The following is a 26,625-nucleotide window of genomic DNA, read 5'->3' on the forward strand; positions in this document are numbered from 1 at the left end:
AAAGAATCCGGCGCAGAAGAGCTGATGGAGAACTGTCTCAATTGTGGCGCCAGAGAAAGACTCTGAGCATGCACCAGGGTCTGCTAAAGAGAAGAACTCTGGACCCTATCACTTATGACCGGCTATACCAGATTGTGATTCCCAGGAGGGACGCCAAGATAGTACTGGAAATGTACCATGACCAGTCCGGACACTTTGGTGCTCAGAAGACTGAAGCCACCCTCCGAAGGCGATTCTTCTGGGTCAACATGAAGCCCGACATTGAAGCCTGGTGTCGAGAATGCCCAGCCTGCGCCATCGCTCGAGGAGAGCGACACAATCAAAGGGCCCCTCTACGTCCCATTGTGAGCCAACGGCCCTTGGAGATCCTGGCATTGGACCACGTGAAGTTGGAGCCCAGCAGATCCGGTCACAGTTATGCTCTTACGATCATCGACCACTATACCAAATTTGTGGTTGCAGTACCTGTCAGAGATCTGTCTGCAAGGACTACCGCAGCGGCCCTGTGGAAGAGCTTCATCCTCCCCTATGGCTGTCCGGACCAGATCCTTACAGACCAAGGAACAGCATTTGAGTCCCAAGTCTTCCAGGAGCTGTGCACTCTATATGGCTGCAAGAAGCTGAGGACCACAGCCTATCATCCCCAAGGCAACGGGCTTTGTGAAAAGATGAATCAGACTCTAATCAATATGCTGAGTACTCTGACCCCTGCGAAAAGGGCTGACTGGCCAAAACTGTTGCCCGAATTAGTGTACCTGTACAACAATACCACTCATTGCTCCACAGGATACACCCCGTATTATCTGATGTTCGGGAGGCACGGCCATCTCCCTGCGGATATGACCTGGGACATGGAGTCCCCTGATTCCCAGTCTTTACTCCCCCAGACTGACTGGGTTCACGAACACCAGAGGCGCCTGGCGGATGCCAGAGAAGTTGTGGATCTGCGGTTAGAAGAGGCCCGGGAGAAACAAAAAAGGGACTTTGATCGTAATGCCTGTGCTGAGCCTTTTGCCCCAGGAGATCGAGTGTCGCTGCGCAACAACCATCCTACCAGTAAGCTAGATGGGCGTTGGGAGCGTGAGCCATACCTAGTTAGGGACAGTCTCTCCCCTGAAGTCTATGAGATTTCAAGAGGAGACCGTCCACCACTCCGGGTACATAGGAACCGGCTGAAGAGATGTCTTCGTCCTTTTGCCCCTATGTCAACACCTCTCACCTCGACCCCCAACTTACAGACCTCCTTGTGTTCGCCTACCCCCAGTTTCTTGGAACTTGTGACTGTGCCTCAATTCTGTTTTGTTTCCACTCCAGTAAGAGGTACCTCGGAGAGACCATCATCCCCACCGCAGTCTCCAATAGTGCTGCCTGTGGAGGATGATCCGGCTCCACTGTCTGCAACCCCTGAAACATCAGAGCCAGCTGAGACTCCGACTCCAGCGCCTGAAACAGAGGAGGACGATGAGGAGATTGTTATCTTCTCCCAGCCGGAACTGCGGAGGTCTCAAAGGGAGACAAAAGGTAAAGCTCCTGCGTACCTGCAGGAGTACCAGCTGGTGTCACACAGAAGGAGGAGGCAGGTACGTTTTTCTGACACCGAAGTACTTACCACCGAAGAAGATACTGAGTAACCCCTGATGGGCTGAAAGCCTTCTCCAGGTACTATGTCCATTGTACATATTGTATATTTCTGTCCTTTCCCTAAAGAGCCAGAAACTGTCCTGAGACTCTTACCCTTATTTATCTCAGTCAAGAGATTATACACTGTCATGTGCTATGATAGCACCCCTTCCTCTGCCACAGCAGAGATATCTTCAAAGGACTCTGTCCCTCTACCCAAAGAGGAGACCCTTTGCTTCTCAGTGCACTTTTCCCCACCTCAAGGGCTGTACCCAGAAGATGGACTTTGTTAATAAAGACCTTCTGAGAGACTTTTGCCAACTCCAAGGAAAAGTTGCCATTTAATTTATTATTATTTTGCACTTAATGCCTTCCTTCTAGGTACGGACATTATGCTTGCACTTTTTATGCCTTTTCCTTTTCAGGTAAAGAGACATTTATCTTGCTACCCTGAGTAGCCTACCTCTGTAACGTTTGTAACGTTCAAGATGTGTACCCATTGGGCTCCTAAGCCAATGTGAATTTACCACCTGTTTGCACACTGTCATATCTGCCAGTAGTCTGCATTAACCCTTTCATAGGCTTTACAGGTTGTAGTGTGGCTGTGTCGGACCGTCTTTTTGTGTAAAACACTGACCGCTACCTGATCCCTCAAACCGAGGTTTGCACATGGGGGTAGTCCGTAAACTGCGGGTCTTTAGGGGACCGGGGGTGTTACAGAGTTAGCACCTGGATGCCACCCATACATGGGTAAGGATGCCAGTCAGGAGGTACTTGTGTCGCATATGCTAACGCAATGCAGATATACACACTATATAATTGCCGCCAGGGAAGAAGCGTTGATATAACAAATATACAGGCCTTGGTGCAAGGAGTGGATTACAGGACATGACACCACACCTTTCCTACTGTACAGTTCGGTTTAATGGCGTCAGCGACCAACTGTCATACAGCTACATGTTTCTGTCTTATTCCGACACCAACCCAGGTGCCTGTCTCCAGGACCATGGGCGGTTTGTCCCTACACCTCACATAGCCTGCACTTCCCAGAAGTGCCCTTAGCCCCCTCTGTGCCCCAAACCATCGGTAGTCGAGCCGAGGGTGGCTCTTTCAATTTCCCCCGGGGTATGCAACACCCTCGCCGATGCAATGGCGAGGGAGGGTCTGCGAATACGTCCCACCTGCATGTAATCACACTACACAACATGGTCCTGATAGGACATAGGGGTATTGCCTGGCAGGGCAGGAGTTAAGTATTTTTGTATGATGCAAGATGCTATTGTCCAATGATCTGTGTTACATCCTGTCCTTTGTAAGCTGAGATGCGATTGGAGGAGCAGCCACCACCTGACCAAGGGGAAGTAATAAAACTCCCTGGCCAGGAATGTTCTAGAGATCTTTTCAGAGAGATTCCAGTGTAGGAGAATCCTAGAGATCAGTGAGTGAGTGAGTAATCTCTGTCTAGCCCATACCAGAGCAGGAAGAGCCTAGCCCCTGCCTCTGAAGAGTGGAGTCTAAGACTAGAGTTAGTGTAGTGAGGAAAAGGGGTATCATCTTACCTTTAAAGGTGATACTTGAAGCCCTACAGGACAAGCTGAAGCTTCCTACCAGGACACAGCTGCCTTCCCAGCCTGCCCTCTACATCCAGGCTGGTGAACTATCTCCTGAGGCTCCCTCCAACTTACATCTCAGCACTCCATCTACCTGTTAAAGGCACGTTGCTGCGGTTCCTGCCGGTTCAAATAAAGAACTGTAAGTTGTTTTCTTCAACTTCTCTCTCCGTCTGGTCCCTGCTAATACGGCTGCCTTCATCACCGGCACCCTGTCCATCACCCAGAGACTCATACTCGGGACATCAAGGGGTTGCCCCAGGGAGATCCGCTATAGCAGCCTCTCCCTCATCATTTCTTGCCAACACCACCCTGCTGGAGACCTGCCAGGCTGTAGGACAGCCCTCCGGTTCCCCCGTACCAAGCACCGTGACAATAGCGTGCTTAGGCCGCAACCGCCAGCCACTCCGGTACCGCGGGCCCCGGCTGTCTCCAGGCCTCACCTCAAAGGCTAGGCCCCGGTGGGGGATGTTGCACAAGAATCACACTTTGCTAAAGATAAATGTCCGAGATTCTCACATAATAAATTTCCTACTGTAATACAGGTGAACGCAGATTCGGTTGCTTTTAAAAAGCTCTAATCTATAGAGAATGATAAGGGGTGTTATATTATTTTGGCGTGCAAAATAGATTTAGTAATATTCACAATATTTAATATCTACTGCACAAACACATCCCAGATACGCTCCCTCAACAAAATCAAGAGGAAAGTTTTGAAAATTAAAAGCGGGAATTTAATACAATGTGGTGTCTTTAATCTGGTGCGGTACCACAAGATGGATTCCACGAATCAGGGTAGACTGGCCTGCCCCTAGTGGCTAACCATTGAGGGTTTATTTGCCCCGTACTCAAGATTTTGACCAATATGTCAGTTAAAATCTTGAGTATGAATGCTAAGGAACTCAATATACCCTATAAAGGAACCCTATAAAGGCAGTTTGGAGGGAGGCTTTAGCAGCTAAGGCAGACATACTCAGCATCCAAGAATCACACTTTGCTAAAGATAAATGTCCGAGATTCTCACATAATAAATTTCCTACTGTAATACAGGTAAACGCAGATTCAGTTGCTTTTAAAAAGCTCTAATCTATAGAGAATGATAAGGGGTGTTATATTATTTTGGCGTGCAAAATAGATTTAGTAATATTCACAATATTTAATATCTACTGCACAAACACATCCCAGATACGCTTCCTCAACAATGTCAAGAGGAAAGTTTTGAAAATGAAAAGCGGGAATTTAATACAATGTGGTGTCTTTAATCTGGTGTGGTACCCCAAGATGGATTCCACGAATCAGGGTAGACTGGCCTGCCCCTCTAGTGGCTAACCATTGAGGGATTATTTGACGCTATGACTGTTCGCTGACAAAGTTCCTCTTCCAGGGAATTTACATTTTTCTCAAAAAGACATAACTGATTTTCAAGGATAGACCTTTTTCTGGTTCAGAGAGACACAGTGGGGCACATTTACTTACCCGGTCCAGTCGCCATCCCGCGGTGCGTTGTCCGACGAGGATTCGGGTCTGCCGGGATTCACTAAGGTAGTGCGCGCGATATCCAGCAGGTGTCACTTCTGCGCCGAGGTCTGCCGGAGTTCACCTTCTTTTTCCTGGTGCATGAAAGTGCTGATTTTGCGACACAATTCTTTTTTTTAATTTTGCAGTTTGTCCGAATCCGTCGAGTTGTCCGCCGGCCACGCCCCCTGATTTCTGTTGCAGCGCCGATGCGCCACAATCCGATCGCATTTCAGCGCAAAAGGGTGCAAATTGGAAATTTTCCAGAAAACCCGATGGAATCGCGGCTGCAGGACCCTTAGTAAATGTGCCCCATTATCTTGGGTAACAAGATCCAAGATTACGGGCTTTGTAGACACCCCATCTGCATATTTCATATACCATAATGTGCAACTAAAATTGAAAGGGGTATGCATTAATATTTCTCTTCCAATAATAGGGATTATATCTTTCATATATACTTATGGGCAGCCCATAAAATTGCAATTAGGGGTACCATAAAAAAACAAGGGAAGAGAAAATAGACGAGAGCTTGAAAAAATTCCAGCAACTGGAAAAAACCCTTCAAGGGGATTTGGAGAAAGAAGTGTATAATGATATAATTCATGCCTGTCATTCGTTAAGAGCTGCTTTGATAGATTAATAAGAGAAATATCTGACATCTAGCAGCCGTTTACACATCCTTTAATAAGCTTAGCAAATTGTTGGCCTCCCGAGTGATACAGAAACGTATAAAAACTAAAATACCCTTCCTCTACAACCCACAATCTCCAATTGGTTTTTGGAGCAAAGTGCTTTCTCGCCGGACAATGCACTTTTGGTGAACTCCTCCGGATGGGTAAGTAAATGGGGACCAATATGTTTAAATCTATCTTTGAAGATCTCTACAATCTTCTTAGGGAGCATTATACTGCTCAACCCACACAGGCAAACAAACCTACCCTTCTTATTCACAGCGGAGAAACTGGCTTTTTCCCAGCCTGAGTTAATAGATATTGGGGGTCATTTACTAAGGGCCCGATTCACGTTTTCCCGATGTGTTACCCGAATATTTCCGATTTGCGCCGATTTCCCCTGAATTGTCCCGGGATTTTGGCGCACGCGATCGGATTGTGGCGCATCGGCGCTGGCATGCACCCGATGGAAATTGGGGGTCGTGGCCGAACGAAAACCCGACGGATTCGGAAAAATCGCCGCATTTAAAACAAAAAATGTGTCGCGGAGCTTGCACTTACCTTCACTCAGCCCTGCTCGGTGTATTCCAGTGCGTTCCAGGGAACTTCAGCGCAGCAGCGCCACCTGGTGGACGTCGGAGGAACTGCCTTAATAAATACCGGCTGGACCCAAATCCATCGCAGAGAACGCGCCGCTGAATCGCGAATGGACCGGGTAAGTAAATCTGCCCCATTATATGTAATTCCAAAGAAGGTAAAGCGCCAGGCCCTGATGGCTTTGGTAATGAATATTCTCAATAATTACATCTTGTTCTAGGGCCTTTTTTGCTAGCAGGCTAGGGCTAATGGCTCGCTGCAACCAGCCATGTCAGCGACCATAGTAACCCTGCCAAAATTAGAGAAAAATCTGATGATCCAGCATAATTTTAGACCTATCTCATTGCTTAAAGGGAACCTGTCACCAGGGACCTCATTTTTCACTAAAGACAGGTTGCAGAAGCCCATGACACCAGCAGTGCAAATATGTCTCTCTGCCTTTTCTATGCATTTGCATTACAATATAATTGTGTGTTATAACTTACTCTTGCTTCATGACAAAATCCTGGGGTAGTCACAGGGGCTGGACTTTGGTTTAGATGCATTTCAAAAAACAACATGTGATTTGTCTGTGTTACTCCTCAGAGCTTGGCCCCCACCTTTGTGCTCCTGTCTAGCTCCTCCTCCTGCTTCTTCTCAGAGGTCACAGCCTGGTGAGCTGACATCAATGGGGGAGGGACAAGCTGTACAGGAGCACAGACATGAAAGCAGCCTGCAGCTCAGATAAGTCACATGTTGTTTTTTGAAATGCATCCAAACCAAAGTCCAGCCCCTGTGACTACCCCAGGATTTTGTCAGGATGCAAGAGTAAGTTATAACACACAATTATATTGTAATGCAAATGCTTAGAAAAGGCAGAGAGGCATTTTTGCACTGCTGGTGTCATGGGCTTTTACAATCTGTCTTTAGTGAAAAATAAGGTCCCTGGTGACCGGTTCCCTTTAACTTTGACATGAAACTCTAAGCAAAAGAACTGGCCAGCCGCATGTTAAAGATTCTTCCTTGTTTGGACCATAGTGACCAAGTGAGGTTTACAAGAGATAGACAGAGAAAAAATAACTTGGCACTCCTTATTGGTCAAAAATTGAGAATTTATTTAGTGCAGAATAAACAGTATAGCAATCCAACAAAAATATTATTTTGCAATGTTTCGGTTTTGTAAAATCAGACCTTCGTCAGGCACTAGAATAGAAACAATGAACACATGATTATATAAATGTTGTGATTAAACAAGAGAGTATAATAACAGTGAAAATTCAGATAGGGCCTTGTCAACATAAGATTGGTGTCAGTGGACTCACTGGACCAACGCCAACAATGCTGTAAGCAGACACCTGGGACCTGTGGTCTTTCCACAGGTGCAACTTTGTCTGCGGTGGCAGCCAAGGCAAAGTACAGAGACGTTAAGCAGAATCGTAGTCGGGACAAGCAGGAGGGCAGGACGGGCAGCACGGGGTCGGGGACATAGCAACAGGTCAAAGCAGGCAGCAGAGGAGCGTAATCGGGAACGCAACAGGAAAACGCACTAATAGCAAAGGACATGGGAACAAGTTTTTTCTAAGGCTGTGAGGCACAAAGATCCGGAGGGGTGTGTAGGGAGAGGCTGGTATATGAGGGATTGTGGTTACGGCCAGCGCTAATCAATAGCGCACTAGGCCTTCAAATTTGCTAAACCCGGCGCACGCACCCTAGGTGACCATGAGCATCCAGACCTTAAACAGGAGCGGGGACAGGTGAGTAGGAACCGCGGGGGCTGGGGCACACAGAGGAGCACGGGTGAGCCCACAACCCGAGACATGGGTCACAGGAGCACAATTGGCCTCTTCGCAGATGATGTGGTCTTAACCCTGTCTAGTCCTCTCACTTCTTTAAGAGGAGCATCCTCATTATTGAAAGGCTTTGGATTGGTTTCATATTATAAAGTCAATAATACTTTTGGGGGTTAACGTTTCCCCATGTATAAAGAGAAATCTCTCACAAGAGTTTCCCTATAAATGGGAAGAAGAGAAAATTCCCTACCTAGGGATAAAAATATGTAGTCCCCTCACATGTAACAAAACATGTGTAACAAACATGTAAAGGTTATTTTTCCTCCCCTCATAAGCAAATTACATTTGGAACTTACTTATATTGCAAAAGGAAAAATATCCTGCATGGGCAGAATTATATTGTATAAAATACTAATACTCCCCAAGGATATTAGTGATAAGGATCCCTTACACAATGTTTTCTCAACTTCAGAAACAGATGCTTAATTTTATATGGAAGGGACGGAAAGCTAGAGTACCTGTGAAACTACTCCATGCTCCCAAAAGTTTGGGAGGTCTGGGGCTCCCAAATATTAAATTGCACCAAATAGCGATAATAATCTGGTTGGTCGAGTCCCAATTCAGCTGTATATGACTGTTTTTGAAAAAAAATATGACATGGAGTCCCCTTTATTTTCAAAATCAGCCAGATGCAAAAAAACTGCTTCAGTCTGCCTTTACTGAGCTGGGATAACCTATGTAAGGAGGCTATTCCTGCGCAATAATAACAGCCTGCGGCTGGCCCATTACGTGACGGTCATGTACTGGTTGTACCTGTCTTTTCCTGGCACCCCTGGTGGCGGTGGGTACTGGGGTATTGGTATTGGCATTAGTGTTTGCCATCTCTTTTGGCAATATTACACTAATGCCATCCCTAAGTAATGAGCACTGTCAACTAAACAGCATCATTACTATTGCAAACACACTTCACTGAATCTGTAACAGAAATGGATGTGGATGCTACAGAAAGTATATTGACTGCACTAACATTTGAAATGTTCTATCTAACAAGATAGAAGTGAGAAAGATACTGGCATGACAAGTGCTTTTGTTACAAAAATAAAAACAGCACACACAGTCCAGACTGACACGTTTCCAGCGAAAGCTCTTAATCATTGTCTGAATTATTAAGTTAAGAACAGCATATAAATAGAAAAAAAGTTTCCTTTCTTCAATGTTCTTGTTGAATATTTAAGATACACACAAAGACCTCATTGAATCTTAAACATGCCATTGGCAGAAAAAGATTGATAACTCTTATTAGAACAATGGCCATTCAAAACATTGCATTTTGTGTGAAAACTCAAAAACTATATTACACAAACAATGGCAACTTTCTCAAATTTGTGGAGGCGATAGCAGATTTTGATTCCATTCTAGAAAAAACATACAAAGCAGATAACCAACTATACCATTTACACTCACTACATTGGAAGTGGCACTGAATATCAAATAAGATAATCCAGTTACTAGCTACAGAAATCAAAAACTAAATTCTAACACAATTATCTGCTGCTAAACATTATTCTGTAATTTTGTACTGCAATTCTGATATGAGTCATAAGCAGGAAATTACCTTGATGGTCCGTTTTGTTACAGTCAAGGAGAGCTGTGATATTGAAAAACCTGAAGTAACAATAAAAAAACACTTTTTAGGGTTCATCAAAATAGATGACTCAACAGGAGCAAGCACGACTAAAGTACTTTTGCAATATCTTCAAGAAAATGGTGTTGATGTTGAGGATATGCTTGGCCAAGTTTATGAAAATGGCTCTAACATGAAAGGTCCACATCCACAGGCTTACTATGTTCTTTGCAACACTCAAACTTTAACCTTAGTTGTTAGTGATGCAGCATTTGCCTGTGTTGAAGCTGTGGAGTTTTTCAACATAATTCAGAGTCTTTATAACTTTTTCTCTGTTTCCCTTCAATGGGCCATCCTTAAAGAGAAACATGGAGCTTCACATCAATTTCTTGGTACCAGATGGAAAAGCTGTTTAGATATCGGTGAACGATAGATGATGCACTTGCAAGCATTATGGAGGACAAAACTGCTCATTAAAAAACAGTTGCAGAAGTAAGGTGCATCCAGAGAAACATTTGCAATTTCACATTTTTGTGTGGATTAATTCTCTGGTATGATGTCCTATTCAAAATTAATATTACAAGCAAAAATTGACTGAGATTGATTTTGATATTTCAGGTCCAATGCAGCAATTAGAAAATGTAAAGCATACCTGAAAAGTTACCATTCAGATGAACAGTTTAAAAATCTTATTAGTAGTGCAGAGTCTTGCAGGAGATTTGGAAATTAAAGCAAACTTTCCAACTGTGGATAAAAGTAGAACACGTCGCAGGAAGAGACACTTTGATTATGATTCATTACAAGATGAACAAATTAGAGGTCCTCAACAATTATTTATGGTGGGATGTTTTTATCAGTTCCTAGGATGCGGGTAGTTCCTGCACCTTGATTTAGAATCACGTCATGGCGATCGCCCAGGCTCAGAAGCTGAGGCCGTGTGATCACCATTGGACCCTGGTCGTAGCCAGTAGCCGGGATCCCGCAGTAACAGCTGGGATCGCAACTATCGCAATCGCGCCTGTTTAACCCTATAGATGCTGCGGTCTATAATGCATCGCTGCAACGATCGAGACCCGATAAGGACCCCGTGATGATTGTGCTCTCTGCACGATCTAACAGTGCAGCTGTCAGCCTATGCAGAATGCATAGACTGACTATGTAAAATGTATTATGTAATATGCTGTAATACATTAGTATTGCAGTATATTACAATGAACAAGAGATCAAATGATCACCCTGGGACGAAATAAAACTGTGAAAAAAGTATTTTTTTAAAATACAATTTAAAAAATTAATAAAAAAGAATAAAATTCCCATGAAATCCCATCCCATGTAATAATTAAATAAAACATTAAAAAGTAATAATCACCTAAAATACCACAACATATTGGGTATCACGATATCCGTAACAACCCATACAATAAAATAAAATTGTCACTGAACCCGTACAGGGAATGCTGTAAAAAAAACACAAAAAACCAGCACAAAACTTATGAAATTTTCACAACTGACCTCATAAAAAGCACATAAAAAGTGTTTTTACTCTGTAAACAAAAAAATATAAATGCTATGCCCATTGTTACATGGCAAAAACAAGCAAACTTCTCAAAAAGTTAGTTCTATATTCTGAAAAACAAGTTAACCATAAAAAAAGTTATATAAATGAGGTTTTCGCCATAATCGTGATGAACCATAGAATAAAGAGAATACATTATTTTTATGGTACGGTGCACGTCCGGGAAAAAAATGCTAAAAACCATAAACAAAAATTAATGATTTTTTTAACCGACACCAAGAAAGAGTTACCGTATATACCGGCGTATAAGATGACGTTTGAAGACTGAAAAATCTTCTGTCTGGTCTGGGGTCGTCTTAATGTTTCTTCTCACCTTTTCCGCGATCCACCGAAGCTCCGCTGCTACGCTCCGGCCGCCGGTGACAGCTCCGTGGGTGCCGGCGTCGCAGAGAATATGACGTCGGCATGCGGCTGCCGTCATATTCTGTGAGCCCCCAGCGCTCAATGAGCTGTCACCGCCAGCCGGAGTGTAGCAGCGGAGCTTCGGTGGATCGCGGGAAAGGTGAGAAGCTGTTGTATTATTAATGTGCCAAGCAGGCTGGCTATATAGAGGAGGAGGCGGCAGGATGAAAACTGGGGTGCCAGCATTCTGCACAATTGGGGGGCCGCCAGGCTGTATAATAGCTGGCTGTATACTGGGGGTACAGGCTGGCAGTATACTAGGGGGGGCAGTTTGGCTATATACAGGGGGGCTGGCTGTATACTGGGGGTACAGGCTGGCAATATACAGGGGGAGCTGGCTGTTGGAAAAGGGGTAGTCTTATACGGCGAATATATCTTAAACTCTATATTTTTAACAGGAAAGTAGGGAGGTCGTCTTATACACCAAGTCGTCTTATACGCCGGAATATACGGTAATAAAAGCTGATGATTTAACCCCCGGAAATTATATACCTGAAAAGTGGATCTCATCCACAAAAAAATAATCCCCATATGTCCAAATTACAAAAAAATAAGCATTTTATAGCCTGTAAAATGTGACAAAGCAGATCTGCTCTGAATGTCTCCATGCTCGGCCGTGTGCCCATACAGCAGTTAACCGCAACATATGGGGAATCCTCATACTCAGGAGAAATTGGGTATCAAACTTTGTGGAGTTTTTTCGCATTTGATACTTTGTGATGGTTTAATTTTTGGCCAAAATTAATACATTGTCTAAACCCCTGTTGTTTTAACCCCTGTGAAACATCTAAAGAGTTAACAAACTTCAATGTGTGTTAATCAAAGAAGGGTAAAGTTTCTAAAATGGCATAATTTATGCGGTTTTACTTCTATTCAAGCATCTTAAAGTCACTTAAAACTGAGCAGGTGCCTATAAATAAGGATTTTTGCGATTTTCATAAAAATGAGAAAAATTGCACCCACAATTCTGAACCTCCTAACAACCTAAAAAGAGAGAGGATCTATAAAAAGCCATGCCGACAAGCAGACATCTGGGAAATGTCAGTTATAAAGTTACTTGGGTCCTTTCCATTATTTTCATAACTAAACACAAAAGATACCATCAAAATGTTTCTATTACTTTGAAGTGCAATGTGTGATGAGAAAACAATCTTAAAATCCCCTGGATATGTTAAAGCATTACAAAGGAATAACCTGCTATAAAGACACAGGGCAAATTTTAAAAATGAGAACAGGTCCTAAAATTGCTTAGACCAGAAGCGGTTAATGCCGCTATTCATTCTATTGAAGATCGCTTCTTGCAGTTGAGAGAATAGAGCAACGTATTTTGATTACTATACAATTTACAACAAATGAAGTATCTTAACAGAAAACCTTAGAGAGCAGTGGGATGAACTTGAAAAACAACTGTCCCCTGATAACTTGCATGACATTAATGGAGCTGAACTATGTTGTGAGCTTAAAGTTAGAGGTGGATGATGCAATTCATGCATTTGCATCTCAAAAGTCGCACAAAGCACCCATCATGTGATTTACTGTATATACTCGTGTATAAGCTGAGTTTTTCAGCACAAAAAATGTGCTGAAAAACATCATCTCGGCTTATACACAAGTCAGTTAAAAAAAATAACCATACATACTCACCCTCCGGCGCCCCAATGCACGACACGGCTCCCGATCCTCTGTGCAGATCCTGGCACTCCTCTTCTGTCTTCTCTCAGCTGTATTAGCCGGAAGAGATGCGTCCATGCAATCTGCCGGCTGATGCACACTGTGATGCGGCGATGTCGCCGCTGATGACGTCATAGCGAGCGCTGGCCGGCAGGTCGCATGGAAGTGTCTCTGCCAGCTGTTACAACAAAGAGAAGAAAGAAGAGGAGTCGCGAGGACCAGAGCATCGGGGAGCTGCATCGGGACCAAAGGGGAGTATGTAAGTTTGTTTTTTTTATGTTCTGGACAAACTGCGGGCTGGCTGTATATTACATGGGGCTGGCTGTATACCACATGGGGCTGGCTGGCTGTATACTACATGGGGCTGGCTGTATACTACTGGGAGCTGGCTGTATACTTCTGGGGGCTGGCTGGCTATATACTACTGTGGGCTGACTGGCTGTATACTACAAGGGGGCTGACTGGCTGTTTACTACTGGGGGCAGGCTGGACTGGCTGTATACTACTGGGGGCAGGCTGGGCTGGCTGTATACTACATGGGGCTGGCTGGCTGTATACTACATGGGGTTGGCTGGCTGTATACTACATGAGGACTGGCTGTATGCTAATTTGGGTTTGCTCGCAGTATACTACATGGGGCTGGCTGGCTGTATACTACATGGGACTGGCTGTATACTACTGGGAGCTGGCTATATACTACTGTGGGCTGACTGGCTGTATACTACATGGGGGCTGGCTGTATACTACATGGGGGCTGGCTGGCTGTATACTACATGGGGCTGGCTGGACTGGCTGTATACTACTGGTGGAAGGTTGAGCTGGCTGTATACTACATCTGGCTGGCTGTATACTACATGGGGCTGGCTGGCTGTATACTACATGGGGTTGGCTGGCTGTATACTACATGAGGGCTGGCTGTATGCTACATGGGGTTGGCTGGCAGTATACTACACGGTGGGGGCTGGCTGTAAACTACATGGGAGCTGGCTGGCTGTATACTACATGGGGGCTGTCTGTATACTACATGGCGGCTGGCTGTATAATACATGGGGCTGGCTGGTTGTATACTACATGGGGGGCTGGCTGTAAACTACATGGGAACTGGCAGGCTGTATACTACATGGGGGCTGTCTGTATACTACATGGGGGCTGGCTGTATAATACATGGGGCTGGCTGGTTGTATACTACATGGGGGGCTGGCTGGCTGTATACTTCATGGGGCTGGCTCGCTTTATACTACATGGGAGCTGGCTGGCTGTATACTAAATGGGAGCTGGCTGGCTGTATACTACATGGGGCTGGCTGGCTGTATACTACATGGGGGGGGCTGTCTGGTTGTATACTACATGGGGCTGGCCCACTTTATACTACATGGGGGCTTGCTGACTGTATACTACATGGGACTAGCTGGCTGTATACTACATGGGGCTGGCTGGCTGTATAGTACACGGGGCTGGTTGGCTGTATACTACATGGGACTGGCTGTATACTACTGGGAGCTGGCTGTATACTACTGGGGGCTGGCTGTATACTACTGAGGGCTTGCTGGCTGTATACTACTGAGGACTAGCTGGCTGTATACTACATGGGGCTGGTTGGCTGTATACAACTGGGCGGCTGGCTATATACTACTGGGGGCTGGATGGATATATACTAAATGGGGCTGGCTGTATGGTACATAGGGCTGGCTGGCTGTATACTACATGGGGCTGGCTGTATGCTACATGGGGCTGGCTGTATACTACATGGAGTTGGCTGGCAGTATACTACACGGGCCTGGCTGTATACTATATGGGGCTGTCTGGCTGTATACTACATGTGGCTGGCTGGCTGTATATTACATGGGGCTGGCCAGCTGTATACTACTGGGGGCTGGCTGGTTTTATACTACTGGAGGCTTGCTATATAATACATGGGGCTGGCTGGCTATATACTACTGGGGGCTGGCTATATACTACAGGGGGCTGACTGTATACTGGGAGGCTGTGACCAATACATTTTCCACCCTCGGCTTATATTCAAGTGAATAGGTTTTCCTAGTTTTTACTGGTAAAATTAGAGGTTATAAAACTCGGCTTATACTCGAGTATAGTATAGATACTGTACTTTGTTACTCGAGTTTTGTTTCTTATTAAGTTTAACTTAAGTTCTGTAGTTGCAAAAAGGTTCTACTGAGAAATGTTCAGGTTTAAAGAAATTGAAGAAAAGAGATATTATTCATCAACTATTTTTACTTTACTGGTAAGTTTGTTTCTATTTTTTTTAATATAGATTCCAATACTTAACCCCTTAAGGAAGGAGGGATTTTTTCTAATTTCTTGCTCTCCACCTTTAAAAATCTGTAACTTTTACATTTTTTGTGATTTATACTGTTTAATCCATTTTATATTAGTTCTAGGGAAAGGGGGTGATTTGAGCTTTTAGGTTTTTTAAAAAAAAATTTAAGCTTTGTTTGAAACTTTTTTTTTTTACTATTTTTTTAAACCCTCTGGGGTTAATGTACCCTAGAGGGTTTAAATAAGTAGTAAAAAAAAGTTTCAAACAAAGCTTAAAATTCTGATTGTTACAACCAAATACTGCAATACTACTGTATTCATTACAATGAGCCACTGGACAAGTCCAGCTTAACTTGCAGTTGACTGCACAATGAACGCCAGAATTTGGAAACAAACTGGACATCTTCACGAACTGATCTGTGACCACCCAGATGACGGTATTACCAGAAGATGGCGGAAGATCTGTTAAAAAGTCCATGGCCAAGTGAGTCCATGGGCAGCTGGGTATCGGCAGTGGCAGGCCTACTGGCTTCAGATGTGATGACTTATTTCGGGCACAGGAAGCGCAGGAACTCACAAAATCTCATACATCCTTGACCAGACCTGGCCACCAGTAGAAAATAGAGATGAGAGCGACAGATCATTGCACCCCAGGGTGCCCCGCCACACAAGAGCAATGTCCCAAAGTTAATATCCTTTTTTAGGAGCAGGTCGGACATAGGTATTTCCGGGAGGAATTTACTGTGGACCAACAAGAGCGGCACCCACAAGTAGTTCAGAGAAGCAATATGTCAAGGACCCGGTTCTTCCACAACTACGTCAGAGGCATGAGAGAGGGCATTGGCCATAACCTTCCTCTACTGGACGAAAGAGGAATCAGGAATTTAAAACAAGAAAAAAAGAGAGACCGGCGAGCCTGTGGTGGATTGAGGCGCTGAGCAGTCTGGAGATATAGGAGGTTCTTGTGGTCAGTATAGATACAGACCGAATGACAAGCTTATTTTAAAAGATAACGCCACTCCTCTGAGGCAAGCTTTATGGCCAGAATTTCCCGATCCCCTATGGAATAGTTCCTCTCTGCGGGAGAGATGATTTTGCAGAAGAAACCGCAAGTGAGAGTTCGGCTATTGGGCCCTTTCTGGGTGAGAACGGCTCCAGCTCCTACCGAGGAAGCGTCAACTTCTAGCAGGAAGGGTTTCTCCATATCAGGTCGTGTAAAAACAGGAGCAGATGCAAAGATAGACTTCAACTTGGAGAACACTTCTTAAGCCGCCTGAAGCCAGAGTTTAGGATCAGGACTTGCGAATGAACGCCTTCTGCAAATTCTCCTTCACATAGGCTGAGATAGCCACGGTTTCAGACACAAACAATGGATATACCCCACCTCATGGAAAAGATGTGCCCAGGGAACATAGGGAAGTCGTAGGGACGGTTCCGTGGCAGAGTCTCCACTTGCATCTCCGAGAACACATCAACAAAGTCCTTATAAGAAGCGGGGAGACCCACCAGTGGCTTGAAGGACCAGTGGCTTGGAGTGTAACGCCCTAACTTGTAGACATAGAGGCTTGGTGCAGTACCAGATCACAGAGAATCTGTCCACTGACTGACGAAATGGCAACCAGTTTCTTAAGGCGGACCACAGGAAGATGATACTGGGAGACCAGGGCAGCATCCACAAAGTTTCCTGCAGAGGAGGAATGCAGGAAGGCAGAAGCTTGAAACTGGCTATCGTTGACCAAAGCTGAGTAGGACAGGTATGTTCAGGCGTGGAGAAGCTTTGCTCTCACCTAGGGATGCTTCTACCAAGAACCCTAGGTCCCTGCGTTTCCCAAACGCTGTGGACTGACTGGACAAGTATTAAGAAAGTGCTCTTGGCTGGCAAAATAGAGGCAAAGATTCTCCTGTCCTTGTCTGGAGCGCTAAGACAAGCTCTATCCACATGGATGGGATCCTCTGCAGCAGACATGGAGGGTGGCTGAGGTGGTCTTTGGAAGACCGAGCCAAGCGAGCAGTCATCGGGTCCTGATTTGCACTTGTTCAAGATGCTGCTTCTCAAAACGAGAACAGGATGTCGATTGGCCAGGAAGATAAGGTCACAGGGCATCTTTGATTCTACCAGATAGTCCTTTTTTGAAGGTGGCGACCAAGGCTGCTTCATTCCAAGAAAGCTCGGAAGTTAGAGTGCGTAATTAAACTGCACCAACAGACAAATCCCCCTGGCCCAATTTCAGCAGGGTGGTTTCAGCAGATGACGCCCGGGCTGGTTCCTCAAAGACGGACCGTAATTCAGCGAGGAATGTGGGGATATTGGCTGTGACCAGGTCGTTCCTGTCCCAGGTTGGGGTGACCCATGCGAGGGCTTTCCCAGAGAGAAGACTGATCATGAAAGCCACGGTTGGACCGTTCTGTGGCAAACTGCAAATTTATTTTTTATCAATTTATTTATTATTTATCAATTTATTAATGCAAGGAGCACTTCATGATGAAACCCTTGCACTTGGCGTCTCCGTCATACTTGGATGGCATGGATAATTGCAGTCTAGGTTCTGCAGTAGGTAGAGAAGCTGTAGTAGCGTGAGGTGGCGCAGGAACCGGACTGCTGGGTTTCCAACAATTGCGGTACAATGGTGGTGAGCTCTCCTAGTTGCTGTCCCTGCACGGCAATTTTCTGGGACTGCTGGTCTACGCTGGTGGGGAGAACAGCCAGTTCAGGTTCAACCTTGGTGGGATCCATGCCTGGATCTTACTGCCAGGTTCAGGGGTAGTGGACCCACTGAACCACCAGGAGTGATGATGTAAGCCGACACCTGGTAGCGGAGTCTAAGTGGCACCCGGTTTTTACCAGAACCAGACTTGCTACAGCTGGATACCACCAGGTCGATCGACAGGTGCAACTTTGCTTGCGGTGATGGCCAAGGCTAGGTACAGAATTGGAAGGCAGACAGAGTTGTGGTCAGGCAAGAGGTCAAGACTGGCAGCACGGGATCAGAGTTGGGGATGAAGTGGAAGGTCATGGCAAGCGGCAAAAGATCAAGTTCAGAAACATAGCAGGAGATCACAACTGGAATCACACAGGCAGAAGGAAACAGCTTTCTCTGAGGCATAGAGTCTAATGATCCGGCAGGGTTTGCAGAAAGAGCTGGTTATTTATTAAATCAAGGGAGGACCAGCGCCAATCAGCGGCGTGCTGGCCCTTTAAGTAGCGGAAAGCCAGTGTGCGCACACTAGGGGGCAGGTATGCGCGTCCTGAATCGCAGAAGACATTGTTAGACCTTGGTCAGGTTCACACTGCCGTGTCTGTGCTTGGGTGCGCCTGCAACCCGGGACATGGGTCGAAGGGGCATCCTTGACACATCGCTAGCGCTCAGCTTGATATTTTAAACCGTGTATGCAACAGTGTAAGCAAGATATACTATTGTGGGAGGGGGCCCCTCATTGGCTGCTGATTCAAGGGGCAATCCTAAATGAGGTGCTCCATTCTGCTGGGACCCTTAATCTGGCCCTTGTTACAGGGGGATGTCAGCTGAAGATTACCGCAATGTAAGATCGCAGTACCATAATAGTACGTCAAGAAGGGGGAACAGGTTAATTGGCATTATAGCCAGTTACTCTTTCGAGCTTCAGACTTGATGGGGAAAATGGAAGGTTGTGCTAAATGTATTGTAAACTGCGTGAACCTTTCATTAGGTTTAAAAGTCAAAACCTGATGATAGGATCCCTTAAATTAAATAAACCTGATTCTCACTTATATTTCTTTCATTCATGGTTTTAAAAGTCATCTTTGCATTTATTAGCATGCCTTGAGTGGAAGATTTAGCTATTACTCAGTTGTTTTAAACAAAAAAAAATTTCAACACCAGGAAATGTGTCATCAGCTGTTAATGACATTTCCAAATATTGTTGTCAGCAGAAGCACACAGGGTGTTTACAGACAGAAATAGTTGTACAGTTTCCTGCTTAAACCTATAATTAAAAAGAAAAAATACTTGTGTACTAATGTGTTCACTATGTGAGAAAACTTCATAAGATTCCCAAACAGACACTTAGAGCCGGACGGACGAGGACACAGTGACAGGAATCCTCCAGAGTGCCCACTGAAGAAAGAGACGGGTAATAAGGGACATTTCAAAGTTTTTGATGTGGAGAGAATTTGAGAAAAAGAAATTTTATGTATTTTCCTCCATGAAAAAAGGAAAAAAAATATGGTGTCTAGGATCCAGACTAGCGCCCTCTTAGTCTCCACCCCCTTAATGGAGACTAAGGGGCATATTTATCAGGACCTCTGCACAATGCTTATTGCTAGCTTTTGTGATTATTTGCCCCGATCTGCCACCTTCACGCCAGTGGGGCGTGAAGGGGGGGGCGCGGCCGGACGAGCGGAGGGCGCGGCCGTCCAGGAGTGGGCCGGCGCAGGGCGTTACTGCGCACTAGCTGCTGCCGGCGACTTTTCATATATGAAGCCTCTTGATGTATCGGGCTGCGAACATGCAGCGGCACAAGCGCCAGCATATGATAAATATGCCCCTAAGAGTCAGGAGAGATGTGTTATAATTGTGGTGCCCCTAGTTTCTCCCCACATCATGTCACTAGTCACAACCCTGTGACTACATTAGAGAAGATGACACGTCCTACCATCCCTCAGCGGTGGCCATCTTTGAACAGTTTACATTTGTCTGAGCCCTGGTGCAACAACATTGAGAATGTGATTTTCTCAAGTACCTGAAGTTAATTGCCTATGACGCTACTCTGTTTGCGGCCCTAAAGGCTGGTTGAGGATAATGTTTTGTTATCTCGTCTCGAAGAGCTGACAGGCTGGCAACCTTGAAGTCTAGAGAAAGGAGAATTTCTCCTTATTGAGCTGCTGGTGATCCAAGAATGCAGTGTGTCCTGCCTATGCCATGTAATGTGACTCTAAGATGGTGCAGATGTCCCCAACTCTATGACAGAGCCTATGACTTTAGTTAGGGGAGAGCCCTATATGTCTAGATGAGACAAAGCAGAGACCTAAACAGTTAGTGGAAGAGTTCCATGGAAAACTGTTTACAGCTTTTGGACACATGGGGTATAACCTGGCAGTACAGTGTACATCTAGTGCACTTGCCAGCTGTTTTGTTAATGGACTAGAGACATCGCTGCCAGACAAGCGTACAGAGGGACCGACAAGATTGTTAGAGAAAGCCAGGGGGAACTGAGATCAGACTTGGCTGCGAACAGACCACTGCCAAAGTGAGACTGACAACAGTTCCGGAAGTGCCAGCCGCCAGACCCAAGTTGATGTGCTTCAACTACGGGGAGGAGAGACATTGCCGAAGTGACTGAAGTGAGTGCCCACACTCTTGGAAACAGAGAGATGCCCCAACTAGGGGGGTGGTAACGGACGAAGACATCAGCAAGCACACCATCCCCAAGACAGAGTTAGTACCTTTTGTTGTAAAACTCCCCTGTTAGCCCAGTGATGATTAACCTGTTAATACAGGTAGGATGGTCCATGACCTCCGAGCTGTCAATGAGTTTACTGAAGCTATTACCAGTGGTCCCTAACCCACACACCTCACTGGCAGCAGTCCCCGAGAATGCCATATTCTTCACTGTTATTGATTTGGCAAATGTTTTCCTCTCTGTGCCCTTACATGGAGATTTCCAGTACCTAGTTGCCTTTACCAATTTAGTATTGCAGTAGACCTGGTGGAGATACCCACAAGGGGGGTAAAACTCACCCAGTCAGTAGTCCACAGCCCTACAGGGAGTATACTGGCAGACTAGCCCCTTACCAGATGATGTTCTTTTATAGTATGTCGATGACTTTATATGCCAGTATGTCCAGTACTGCCTGTGGCTGAGAAGCAGTGGCCTAGGAAGACCACCTTCTCCTGGCAGTACTGGAGTTTGTCTCCGAAAGCTTTGCAACCCTTTGCAACCATACTGTTATGTGCCTCCATTTTCGGTTTGCCAGGATGCATCTATTGACCTTATGAGTTTTCTGTTCCAGAAGGGTTGCAAAGCTTCCGGAGACAAACTCCAGTACTGCCAGGGGAAGGTGGTCTTCCTAGGCCACTGCTTCTCAGCCACAGGCAGACACATGACAGCTGGCAGTCTAGAATATGTTCCTGTCCCGAGGCCCTAAGCCTCTTCACATATTTCTAGAACTGGCCAGCTACTGCAGGCCTGGGATTAGGTCTGCTGCCTCCAGCCTGATGCTGCCCCTTTATGACTGTATTGCCTCTTACCCATTTCACCTTTAGTCAAGAGGCAATTGATGCATTCAACAGCCTTAAACTGGCAATCCTGTCTGCCCCGTCCCTAGGCACTCCCCACTGCAGCCAGCAATCTGCTCTGCAAGGCCAGTGAGTTGATCGTAGATCCTAGATCACACATTTACTGTGCAAACACCACATGACTTGCACAGTATCTTCCCCCAAGTACAGCCTAAACATCTGAGCAATGGCCAGACTCCACTGTGCACTCCTGATGCCCCAGAATGTCACACTGATAAGGTGCACAGCTCTGAATCCTGCCATTCTGTCACCAGTCTTACAGGATTTAGAGGGGGGGGGGGGGAGAAGTGTGCTTAACCCAGATAGGGGTTTTTTCTTGTATATGGATCCAGGTCTGGAGGAGAAGATGCATGGTTCTACACTGGATATGCAGCAGTCAGTGGTGCACTTGAGGTAGTAAAAGCAGAGCCCCTCCCTCCACACAGGTCAGCGCAGGAGATGGAGTTGACGGCACTCATGAAAGCACTACAGCTGGCGGATGGTAAAAGGGCAAACATCTATACTCAAGGTATAGTTTTGGGTTCTAAACACGGCTATGAACCCATATGAAAGGCTAGAGATATCCTCACCTCTGCAAGGACCCCTTTAAAGATGGCACACTGATTACAGAGCTCATGGATGCTCTCTTACTTCCACAAGAGGTGGGGATAATCAAAGTAAAAGCACACATAATTGGTAACTCCACAGGCCAAGGGCAATGATGTGGCTGACAGGGTGGCGAAGGCAGCTGCACACATGGAACCCAGAGACTGTCCGGTAGTCTCAATGGTGAGTACTGAGTCTGAGACGTTTGATCCACAGGTGTTCCAGTCCCTGGTGGCCAAAGTGTCATGACATGAGAAGGAAATGTACAGGAAAGCTGGAGCCCAGATGCCAATGGGACCTGGATGCTGGGAGAGAGGGTGTGCCTGCCCAAAGCCCTGCACCCAACAGTAAGTCAAGAAGCCCACGGACACACACACACAACCAAAATGGCCATGCTGGTACTCATGAACCGCCAGTGGTTTGCCCTGGGCATTACTACTCCTGTCACTAGACTAGTGAAAGCCTGTATGGTCTGTGCCGCCCCAACCCAGGTAAGGTGGTAAAGACCCCACAGAAGGTAACACCCGAGTCGCTGTCTCCATGCAGATGGATACCAAAAAGTGGTATGAATACGTGCTTCTGTGCATTGATCTCTTTCCAAGGTTGCCAGAAGCTTTCCCCACAACCAAGGCTACTGCCAGAACTGCAGCCAAGAAGTTGGTGAGTGAGATTTTCTGCAGGTTTGGATTCCCAGAGAGTCCGGTCACGGAACCCACTTCAATGGACAGGTAAAGACTGAAACCTTGTCCCACCTGGGTTAGAACAGGCCCTACACATATTATATGCAGCGCTACTTATTAAATAGAAGATATATAGATAATTAGAAAAAGCTACATAGATAAATGGTTAGATAGCTAAATATATAGATAGGAAATAGACAAATTATATGAGATGAGATAAATTATATGAGCTAGACGGATGATAAGAATCTTCTCCCGGGCATTCAACAAAGGGGTATTAAAAGAGCAATAAATCTTCTGTCCACAAAAGTCCACATGCAAGAGGCCCCTGGTGCAGCAAACTAGACCAACTAAAAGAAGTATGACTCTCCAGTCTTATTGTAGACCTGATTAATCATCCAGCATCAAACACAGTGCTAAATCTGGAAGATTATTTAGTAATGACTTAGAACCACTTTAATATATCTGTGGATTTTGAGACAGTTTTCTCGTGACATATTTGGGACGTTTTATTAATTTGTCAGTCTTTAGACCAGTGCAGAGTAGAAATAGACAGTTCTCTACTGCACCAAATTTATCACTGTGTCTGAAGCTGGTTGATTAATCCGGGGCCATATACAAGGTAGCTAAAAGAGGTGTGGTTTTCCTTATCCCATCCTGGAAAACTTTGCATATTTTCCCAGAATCCCCCTAGTGGAGCATACATGGCAATAAGACTCCACACGAATACATGGTTGCCTTAATTAGCAGTCTCTGTAAAGAAAACCCTTACTTCCCAACCTAGTCACAAGCCTCTCACTCAGCCAAACCAGCTCCCCAAGCTGTATCGAGTATACCCAATCAGGTCGAAACAGTGCTGTCTACAGTTGGGAGTCTCTTCCTTCTGGAATAGATATACTGGTTTGGTTTTAATCCCACATCATGTCATAAGGCCTCTTGTAGGTGTTTTAAGGCCTCATACTTGATGTGAAGGGAGCTGTCTTACAAGGTAGCTAAAAGAGGTATCGCTTTCCTTATCCCATCCTGGAAAACTTTGCATATTTTACGCTCACCCTCCACACATTCCAGCAGTTAAAAGATTCCTATGACTTGCCAAATTCCTTCCACCTGCTATATTTTCAAATCCGCCATGCTATAAACACACAGTTTCCCGGTGACCAGTTGGTAGAAAACTCCTTTAATGTTCCCCTCATCCTCTTGCAGGCCCAAGGAAGGGCCCTCATATCCTGGCTGTACAGAGAGTTACTATCCACTCACATCAAATGAACACCTGCACTGCCGAAGGTACGGTGACGGAGCGGGATCTTGCCCCCTCTTCGTCTAAGGTGGCCTCCTCCAACCTGACAGAATGTCCTAGGTATATATACTCTATTAAACATACCTAACTACTAGTAGAGTTATTAAATTTGGCCCAAAAACACCCTTAGTAAATAAGCCCGTTGTGTCCCCCCCACACATGGCTGCATCCTGGAGCAGTTGTATCTCATACACACACAGACTGCAGGGGGAGTAGCTGCCAGCACCAGGAAGCATATAGAAGAGCCAGCACCAGGAGTGTCACACCATTATACAGGTTGTCAGTCAAGCACTGGGAGGTGTGACTGTGCCTCCAACTCATGAATAAGCTGGACAGCTGAATATGATAATGATTCGTTGGACCACTCTCAGATAATTTGCATAAAGCTTTAGTACCTGATTGTTTAAGTTTACAGCCATGTAGAGGGACAATGTAGGGATAGGGGCAATGTTTTTTAATGGCAGTTTATGAAAACATATTTAGCTTTGGCTGGTAATTTGACTGACAGGTGCCCTTTAAAGGAAACCTACCATTTGATTTGATGCATTATGAATCAAACATACCTTGAGAATGGTGTAGCTACATTGATGCAGGATCATATCTTGATTAATCTCTGTGCTGAGACCATTCAGGACCTTGGGAAAGCTGGGAAACACTGGCTTACACATTACACAGGAGTTTGGAATTGCAAATGGCTGCTATGTAAAGACTAAGCATAACTAGTCAAGCACTAATCAACCTGAGCTGGATCACTCATACACAGCTGGGCGATGGTGCAGCAATTGCTTATTCTGCCCCCAGGCACAAGCAGATTACATCATTCTCTCCTGCAGTCAAGTGCTAAACAAGCGGTGAAGGAACCACAGAAGTGAGAAAGCTTTATAATCATAATGTTTTAACAGCAAAACCACTCAGCACAGGGACTAACCAAGTTATGATCCTGCATAACTGTAGCTACAGCATTCTCAAGGTATGTTTGCTTCATAATGCATAAAATCAAATGGTAGGTTTCCTTTAAGTAAACACACTAAACTACTGATTACTGCAAAGTCTGCTAAAAGGTGAGCTACTGTACACCTATTACATTTCACAATATGTTTCTGCTTTATTGAACTTACATAAACAAACATAATTTTTGGAATGCATTTATGGTTTTTGATTTACAGTACCATTACCGAGTTGTGAATTTGAGATAGGAATTTTTTAATGGTCACATTGTTTAGCTGCAACAGCCAATGGATAATTTTTTATAGTCAAGTATGCAATACCTCAGTACATCCTAGCAGGTAGCAGGCCATAAATTAATTTTGCTTAAAAACATATTTAATTATGCTATAGTCAACCTAATTTATTGATTAAGAGCCTGTTGAACTGAATATATTAAAGATAACTAATCATATTGCCTTTACAATGTTTGGTTTCATATTATAGTTAAATCAAAAATAGGCAAATTGCTCGCTAGTGCAGTTATCTCTAGTACCTACATTGACAGCAGAGTTATAATATTAGCCGAGCTTTTAGAGTTATAAGGACAGGCACAACTCTTGTATTTGCATTGAATGATATCCTGCAGCCATGACATGTCAAAAAGCACAGCATGCACCTGGATGATAAAAATGAGAATATAGGATCCCTCCACAAAAAGGGGAAAACGTAAAAACTGGCATTTTGAAGGCGCTGGATAAAGTATGGTGAAGGGATAACCTTTCATTTTCTGAAGATAAGTTCCTTTTTATTGAAGAAAAAAAGTTTGCCTATAGGAGGAGTATAAAACTGGCAATACATTCCATGAAGAGCATTTCATCTGATCTCTTTATCTTATAGTCCTCCATTTAGTTCTTCTGTACTTTAGTTCTATTACTATTAAACAATGTTGTTTGTTTAAAAGAATTTCTCATAAATCAATTCTGTAGAAACTAGCTATAAATGGTTATAAAGCTTTTGTAAATCATTTAAATAATGAAACAAGAGCACTTCTACAGTGGATACTATATGCTTCTATGGTAACAGACAAATGTAACAAAGCATAAAAGATTCTTTCTGTAGCACACGCAGGATAAAGGGTGGGTAATAAATATTGTTCCACTGGTACACACACCCAACAATATATAGAGATAAAGAGAAAATGTAAAACATTATACAATTCAACCAATATGCAATAAAAACTAACAGCTATAAACCATACCTTCCTACACCGCTGCATGAGATGATGTTTTATGTGGCAGGAAACTATACTACAAGGCTGACTGCAATAACATTCAGTTCCTCCTTTTCCGGTAGAAACAATTACATTGCATAAAGTCTGAACTGCACAATAAGTAGCTCTTTAAAATAGTTTAAAAACTTTGAATAAATATTCAAAAGGTCTTGCAATTAGACGTGTTGATGACAGGGCAAAGTGGGTTGCTTAAGTAGGTACCGTAAATGTTCAATTGACAATAAATATGGTGAAT

The 26,625-nt window shown here is 44.7% G+C and overlaps 1 protein-coding gene across 1 annotated transcript in view; it reads right to left on the reverse strand.

Annotated features, from left to right (window-relative positions):
* LOC140070825 (dipeptidase 2-like) overlaps positions 1-26,402 on the reverse strand; it is a 755,511-nt gene extending 729,109 nt beyond the window's left edge. The window contains exons 1-2 of the mRNA XM_072117775.1: positions 26,358-26,402; positions 9,401-9,450 (exon numbers count right to left, since the gene is read on the reverse strand). The gene's annotated coding sequence lies outside the window, so the exon portion shown is untranslated. The remainder of the gene's footprint in view (positions 1-9,400; positions 9,451-26,357) is intronic.
* Positions 26,403-26,625: the final 223 nt, after the last annotated feature.

The sequence above is a fragment of the Engystomops pustulosus genome, chromosome 7 (assembly GCF_040894005.1).
Source record: "Engystomops pustulosus chromosome 7, aEngPut4.maternal, whole genome shotgun sequence".
Taxonomy (NCBI): Eukaryota; Metazoa; Chordata; class Amphibia; order Anura; family Leptodactylidae; genus Engystomops; species Engystomops pustulosus.